The sequence below is a fragment of the Coffea eugenioides genome, unplaced genomic scaffold, assembly GCF_003713205.1.
Source record: "Coffea eugenioides isolate CCC68of unplaced genomic scaffold, Ceug_1.0 ScVebR1_167;HRSCAF=678, whole genome shotgun sequence".
NCBI lineage: Eukaryota > Viridiplantae > Streptophyta > Magnoliopsida > Gentianales > Rubiaceae > Coffea > Coffea eugenioides.
In genome coordinates this window covers 15690-23058 of record NW_020862099.1, presented here as the reverse complement: position 1 = coordinate 23058, position 7369 = coordinate 15690, and the positions used below count along the sequence as shown (strand labels likewise).

The 7369-nt window shown below is 36.1% G+C and overlaps 1 long non-coding RNA gene across 1 annotated transcript; it reads right to left on the bottom strand.

The window, feature by feature from the left end:
• Window positions 1-1272: 1272 nt before the first annotated feature.
• On the bottom strand, window positions 1273-3669 carry LOC113755744. The gene is made up of 3 exons (XR_003465735.1): window positions 3608-3669; window positions 2039-2116; window positions 1273-1311 (listed from the first exon to the last, which is right to left on the bottom strand). It is a non-coding gene; the product is annotated as an uncharacterized LOC113755744 (long non-coding RNA).
• Between the last annotated feature and the right edge of the window lie 3700 nt (window positions 3670-7369).

Genomic DNA, 7369 nt, shown 5'->3' with positions numbered 1-7369 from the left:
ACCAAAGGTTATCCATTCGAAATTCAAAACTCAATTCCCTCAGCCCGTACACCTAAAGATAGGCTCACTCTTCTGGAAAACCAAGAATTTTAAAACATAAGAAGAGTCTTTAAAGTAACCAAAAATCTTATCAAGTTCAAGATTTACATTATAAAAACATAAGTTCGCCATTCTTCCTAAAACTCAAGATTTTTATTTTTTTTTGTGTAAAGCATAGACAAATTCAAGTGTGAGAATACACCAGTATACAATCAAGGGGGAAAACTTAGTTTAGAAAATTTTAACCTTGTATCAGCCCATCATATACAAAATTCAACAAACTCATCAGTTATTCACAAATTTTCAGATTGAAATTCAAGTAAAATTCACATATTTACCAATATTGGAAAATTATACTTACTTAAAGCATATATATATTATTTCCAATCATCGTTTGAAAATAAAACTAGTACATCTTAGTTTTTCTTTAGAATTTCAAAGCAGAAATTCTCTAGGAGGTAAATGGGTGGGAAAATGCATTTTATTCCTTTAATACTCTTTTATCTTGGTTCAAAATCATCATACATGGAGTTTGACCATCAAATCTCGGTCTGTTATCCTCCATAGCCAGTACTAATAATTATCTCAATTCCTTCCACACTGACAAGTATAATAATAATTCAAATTCGTCCAATCTTTCACTACTAATCTCTCATCCCATATTTTCCATCAATATAACATCACCTAATTCCTCAATTTCATTTCTACAAGTCCCAAGTAAGAAACTCTCAAATAATCAATTTGTTTAACCCATAGGATACAATAGGTCCTCATTCACATAATATTCAAATTAATCCCACAGTCAGGCATCCTAAACTTTAAGCCGAGGATACACTACAAGATCTAGAGCTTAAGCTCTGATACCAACTGTGACAGCCCCACCTCCCCCTAAGGCGAACCAAAGGGTTCTGCGGACCGCCTGCCCAGCTCTCGCCGGGACTCACTATAGTCCTCAAATAAAATACATCACTCACATCCAATAACATAGGGTACAACCTCAAGAATAACGACATAACATTTTTCAAACTTAGAATGAGATAAGATATATTACAAATCTCAAGTAAGGGTATCATTCCCCGAATAAGACAAAAGTCCTCAGTTCTCAAATAATTACATCAAATACTTATCAAGTGAATCGAATTCAAATTATATATGAGATATTCCTTCAGGCACTAATAACTCAATACAAGCGCTTTCTTTGGCCTCGAGCCCTGTGGGGAAAAATTATTTTTGGGGGTCACTAATTAAGCCTTAGAACTTCCACTTCCAAACCTGTTAAGGAAAACAAATTGGGGTGAGCTAACGCTCAGTGAGACCAAGGGAAAAAAATGCAAGCATGCGAGTAAAGACACAATATAAAGCAATAACTCGAGTAACAAGTAACAGCGAAACATTAAGCAAGTAGGGAATTTAATCACAATAAAAGGATACGGGAGCTCTCAGGAGCTAATCCACACGCGATCCAAGCTCAGGTAGTTGACCCTCCGTCAACTTTCACAGTTATCCATGTAGAACTCTACTTACTACCTCCAGCCACCATGACACCCTCTTGGATCCGTAACCAAACAAGCATGTAGGTGGTATCACTTAACAAGTATACCTAGCAAGACCCTTATTTGGATCAAGCTATAACACTTCCCAAGGTTCACCAAGTTTCTCGACCAAGCCTTTGCCGGCTCGAGTTACAAGGCTAGCCAATGGGTTGAGGCGTCCTCCCCATTCACTTTCAAGTCGATGAGACGAAGCTCCAATCGACAAGATTTGGTCATAGCATTGAGACGGGATGAGCGGTACCTCGTACCCTAAAAGGGCATGATACATTCTGCCGCTCAATGCTCACAAAAACACTTTCATTTGCTTCACATGTAACACGTATCACTTATCAAGCAAGCAATTTCATGAAAGAGAGGACAAGGGCGATAAAGTACGCCCTAGCCTCATTAACTAGCAAGTACAAGAATAATTTCATTTAAACACTTCACATGCACTTGATACTCACCAAGTATCAAAAGTCAAAGTTTGAGAAATTAGCTCTAAGACGCTTCGCCGGGAGTTCCCTCGAAGTCCTCTTGAGATCCTGAAAGTATGCAATAATGCATTGTATCTCAAATTCCAGGCCATACAGTATTCGTGTAAAGAAAAGAAATAGTCAATTTTGACTCCAAAATTCAAGTTTCCAAAGTATTTCAGTTCATAAGGAACCGACTTTCAAATGAGGTCTCAAGTGATAGGTGAACTCAAGTTCACCATGAAAATAGGTTTGAAATGCTCTAAGAGTTGTAAAAATGTAACCTAGGCCCTTAAAAGAACATTTAGGTCCAAATTGGAAATTTTCACTTTTCGAGTCATTCTTGGAAATATCAGTCCGGAAGTTCGGAAAGTCTAAAAATGGAAAATTTTACACCGTCAAAAACTTAATTCGAAGCATAACAACTTTGTAGAAGGTCACTTTCCAAGAATCAAATCAGAAACAAGTCAATTCCTCCAAGAAAGTTTAGTATTCATTGAAGATAGGTCAAAACAGTCCAAATTTTTCCAATAATTTTGGAATTTCGGTAAAAATCATAGAATCAAAACCAGCCTTTGAAATTTGATATGCATGTAATGTACCAATCCAGGTTTCAAATGAAAAAAATGGAACTCGATTCCGATGTTCCTAGCTCAAGAAATAAACCGTTGAAGTTCGCTAAAATTCCTGGACTGTCGGCCTTTCCAGAAATTTTCCAGATTTAATGCACATCGCTAATTAGGCCGTATCTTACTCGATTCTCAGTGATATTGAAAACGGTTGGTGGTGTTAGAAACTAAGTTCACAAGGATATATTTATGTAGAAGAAATCATTTCCAAAATCCAGACATAAGCGGTTCAAAATCAAGCAACAAAATGGATTTTCTGGACAGTCTCGGATGAACAGTAATAAACAGACAACCAACTTTCAAAACTCGCCACGAATCGCTCGGGACGAACTAGAAAATGAGTTTGGTACCATTTTAAAGTTCTAAGAGTCTAATTTCAAATGCCGGAAACGGCACTCAATTTCGATCAACGAGCAAAACGTTATAGCTACACAAATGTTGCTGGTCAGAAAATTCTGGAGCTTGTTCCAGTTTTGCTTCTTTACTTGTAACTCAAAATTTAACCAACCATTTGGGTTGATTTTTGGTGGACAACCACAATACACATAGCACAACATATCTACACCAATTTGGAAGCTCAATTAACACCAGAAAATTTTCGAAATTACAGGGCAGCAGCAAACTAGAAAGTCGGGCAGCAAGTCAGAAATTTCAGACAGTACCTTCTCCAAATTTCTAACTGTCTTCCAACTTCATTCCATCAATAATTCTATATACATGTAACATAGCACAATATCAGCAACCACAACATGTTAATTCATCACATCAGCCACCAATAAACCTCCTCAAAGCCTCGAGCATGTCATGGAATTGCAAGAATATAATTACTCAACCAATCAACCCAAATTCTACCATAGGTTGCAAACCCATGCTACCTTTGCTCCATTTGAGCTATAATTTTGCAAGATTGAAGTGTGGGTGAGTGAGTTACCTCAAGAACTTAGTTGGACAGCTTTAGGGCAGAAATCTTGACCGAAATTCCTCCAAGAAAACTGATGAACAGCCCCCTCTTCCAAGCTAGGATCAAAGCCCTCTAATGGATGATGAAATTTGGAAGTGGATTGAAGTAATTTTGTAAGGATTTTGGCTAGATTTTTCTTCCCTTTTCTTCTTCCTATTTTCGGCCAAACAGAGAGAGTGAAGAGAGGCGAGAGAGTGAAATTAGATTTTGTAATGAAAGTGGAGAGAATTGGTGACTTAATGGTTAAGTCTAAGTGTCAACTCATGCTAGGTCCGTTTAGGGTCTTCGCGTGTCCAATTTTCGCGCTCGTTTGCAACTTTTGTGCACTAAACCTCTGAGGTAATTTCCCTAGTACATTAATAGTACATTACTAGTAGTCTAATATCATGTTCTTAAAATCTCCAATTAATCAAATTAATGTGCCTGTCGGGGCCTTTTCGGCACGCGCGCGTATAAAGGTCAAACTTAAGGGTTTTCTCGTTTGAACTTGGAAATTCAACTTATTCGATTCTAAAACTCTAAAATATGATAATCCAAGTATATATATATAACAATAAAAATCACGATAAGCAATTCATCTTGAATAAATTTGGGCATTAAAATAATATGCGCGTAAAGAACCTATCGAAAAATTTTAATTTCGAGAAATTCATGTACTTTAGTATTTTTTTTTTTTTTGGGTAACTCGAGTACGAAATATTTTTAAAATGACCAATTTAACAATATTTTGAAATAATAAAATTATGGGTCCTCACAGTTCGCACTTAAGAAGTGAAGAAACAAGAGGTTGGTATATAATTCTTAAATGTATAATAAAGAATAAAGCGAGTTGTTTTAGCCTTGAATCAAGCCTTTTCAAATTCAAAGTTCAAAAGTAAGAATGGAACCATGAGCAATCAAGTTCTAGGTCAAGAATTAAGCATAATAAAAAACATTAAGGTTTCTCATTTAAATCCAATGAAACATCAAGTACAAGGGAAACTTGTATCCTCCATGAAATCGAGTTTAAAATGAACCATCAATCTCAAAAGGAAGTTGAATGTTCTTAAAAGTTCGTTTCTTAAGAAATCAGAAAATTTCAGCTTTATGCGACAAAACTTGGAAAATCAGATCTTGAGTTTAGTATGTTCAAAAATAGAAAACTTTATACCATTGTAAATTAGATTCAAAGTGCTAAAAGTTCCCAGAAGACACTTTTCCAAGATTCCAAATAGAAAGCATTCATTTTTCAATCCAAAGTTGCTGATACACGGAGACAAGACAGACCCAGCCTTGGTTTTCAGCGATATTTGGAAATTCGGTAAAATTCACAACAAATGAATCAGCTCTGAAATTTATAACACAATAAGATTCCCAAATAAAGTTTCAAACAGAACAAGCGGAACTAAATTCGGAGTTTTGAGCAACAAGATACAACAGTTTGAAGTCGGTTAATTTTCACAACCTGACTAGTGAATTTCCAGATTTGCGGAGCAATGTTTGGGGCATTATTTGGGCATTGAAATGGTATTGAAATTACACCAAATTTGGTACACTTAAAAATCCATATATGGACTATATCTCTATCAAAATTTAGATAAAAACTTGCATGGGAAGGCAGTTAACGAAACGACCAAAATTTGTGAAATTTTCAAAGCTAATCTGCCATCCTATTTTTCTTTTCTTTTCAAACGTTTTGTCCAACGAAATCAGCCCCAATTCACTCCATCTTTTGCAACCAATATTCCAGAACCATTTAATAAGTAATTTATGGTTAAATGGCACTAAAATTTTTGAAATATAAATCCCAAAACAGATTTGACCATTCGGTCAACAAGGAAGGGAAAATCTTCCAATTTCCAGCTGTGTCGCATTTTCGAAGTCAAACCATATCTAGCTCTGTACAAATCCAAATTGAGAATGGTTTATGGCATTGGAAACTAGGTTCAAAATGTTACAATTCATCAGAAGGAATCATTTTGAAAATCTTTTCACAAGTGGAACAAAATCGAGCCACAAGATGCAGCTTCCCAGTTTCATTCGAACACATAGGCAAAGCAGGACAGTCCACTTTGCCGGCTCACTACAGATCACTCAAAATGAACTAGCTGGGGATTTTTATACCATTGGAAAGCTACGAATGTCTAGTTTTGAATGCCACTAACGGCACTCAATTTGTCTTTTGTACAAAGAGTTACGTTCGGGCAAAGAACCACTGCCCGAGTACCCTGCCATACGTTTTCCAGATTTGAATCTTTACCAAAACTCAAGTTTTGAGCAACCATTCGATACAATTTTTAAAAGGCACTTTATACACACAATATACAATATATATCCATCAATTTCACAGCCAACCAAGCATCAAAATTTCAAAATAAAAAACAGAACAACATGGACAGAATTTTCGGCCAGCTTGCCTTCACAACTTTCCTTCGATTTCTCTCCACTTTCTAACCATAAACATCTCATTTATCACATAAACAACCACAATAAAACATTAAAGCATCAAGTCAGCTACCTAGAGGCCTCATCAAGACAGCTAGCCTAGGATTTAAAGCGAGAAAAATGGTTCCTCAAGTCCGCTAGCCTATGAGTGCGATTAGGGTTTCAAACCCATGAAGATTAACCGTTAAACTTTGAAGAAATGGAAAGATTAAAGAGATGGAGTGATTACCCTTGGAACCCTAGATGAATATCAGATTTTTCCACCGAAAATTCTCCAAGAAAATCCACAAGATTGCTCCTTGCTCCTAGCTAGAGTGGTACTCCAAGTTGTGAGTGATTTGGTGGAGGATTTGTGGGTGAAATGGAAGCTAGAAGATGAAGTTTTTCCTTCCCTTTGTTCTTCCTTGAGGGCTGGCCGAAAATGGAGAGAGAGAAATGAGAGAGTTGTGTGTTGTGGCTTGTCTTGGAAGATTGGAGAGAAAAGTAGCTAGGAAGATTTGCCAAAAAGTCAACTTTGAATAGTTGTCGGAATAGGGTTTCGTACCACCAATTTCTCTCGAGTTTGATACACTCATGCACAAATCCTCCAATGTATTTCCTTTAACACTGTAATTACCCACTCTTACTAGTTTAATATTAATTTCTCAAATCTCCACTTAGTTGTACTAACACGATTATCGAGAAACTATCGACGCGCGCACGGTAAAAGCTTAATTGGAACTCACTCACTTCTAATTCCTCAATTAACTTTTCTTAGTCTACTATTAATTATTCTTAATTCTCCAAGATTATTGCACTTCTCGAATCGAATATTGTCTCAAAAAAAAAAACGTGTATTCACTATTTCTCGCTAAACAAGCCGCAGAAAAATTAAATAACACTAGGGCAAATAATTATAAAATAAACTAAATTAAGAAATAAAACATGAGTCCTCACATTTTCTTCTTCCAAAACTTCACCAAAAGCTTCCCTCCAAGTTAATCTCAAGATTGATCGGAGTAGATTAGGATTTTTTGTTGGATTTATAATGATTCAAGCAAGAAATCAAGGCCGGATTTTTTTGTGGCTTTCTCCCTCTTTTCTTCTCTCCAAATTCGTCCAAGGCCAAGGAACAAGAAGAAGAAATAGTGGAATGATAAGAGCTCAAGTTGGATAAGAAGAAAACTTGGTCTTGGTCAAGGGTTTTGATCAAACTTGGTAGGCTAGTTGACAAATGGCAAGGAAAGATGTATTGTCTATTTTTTGTCTCTCTATTTGTCTCCAATCACTAACATATCTAATGCTTCTATAATTAATTCTTAACACCTC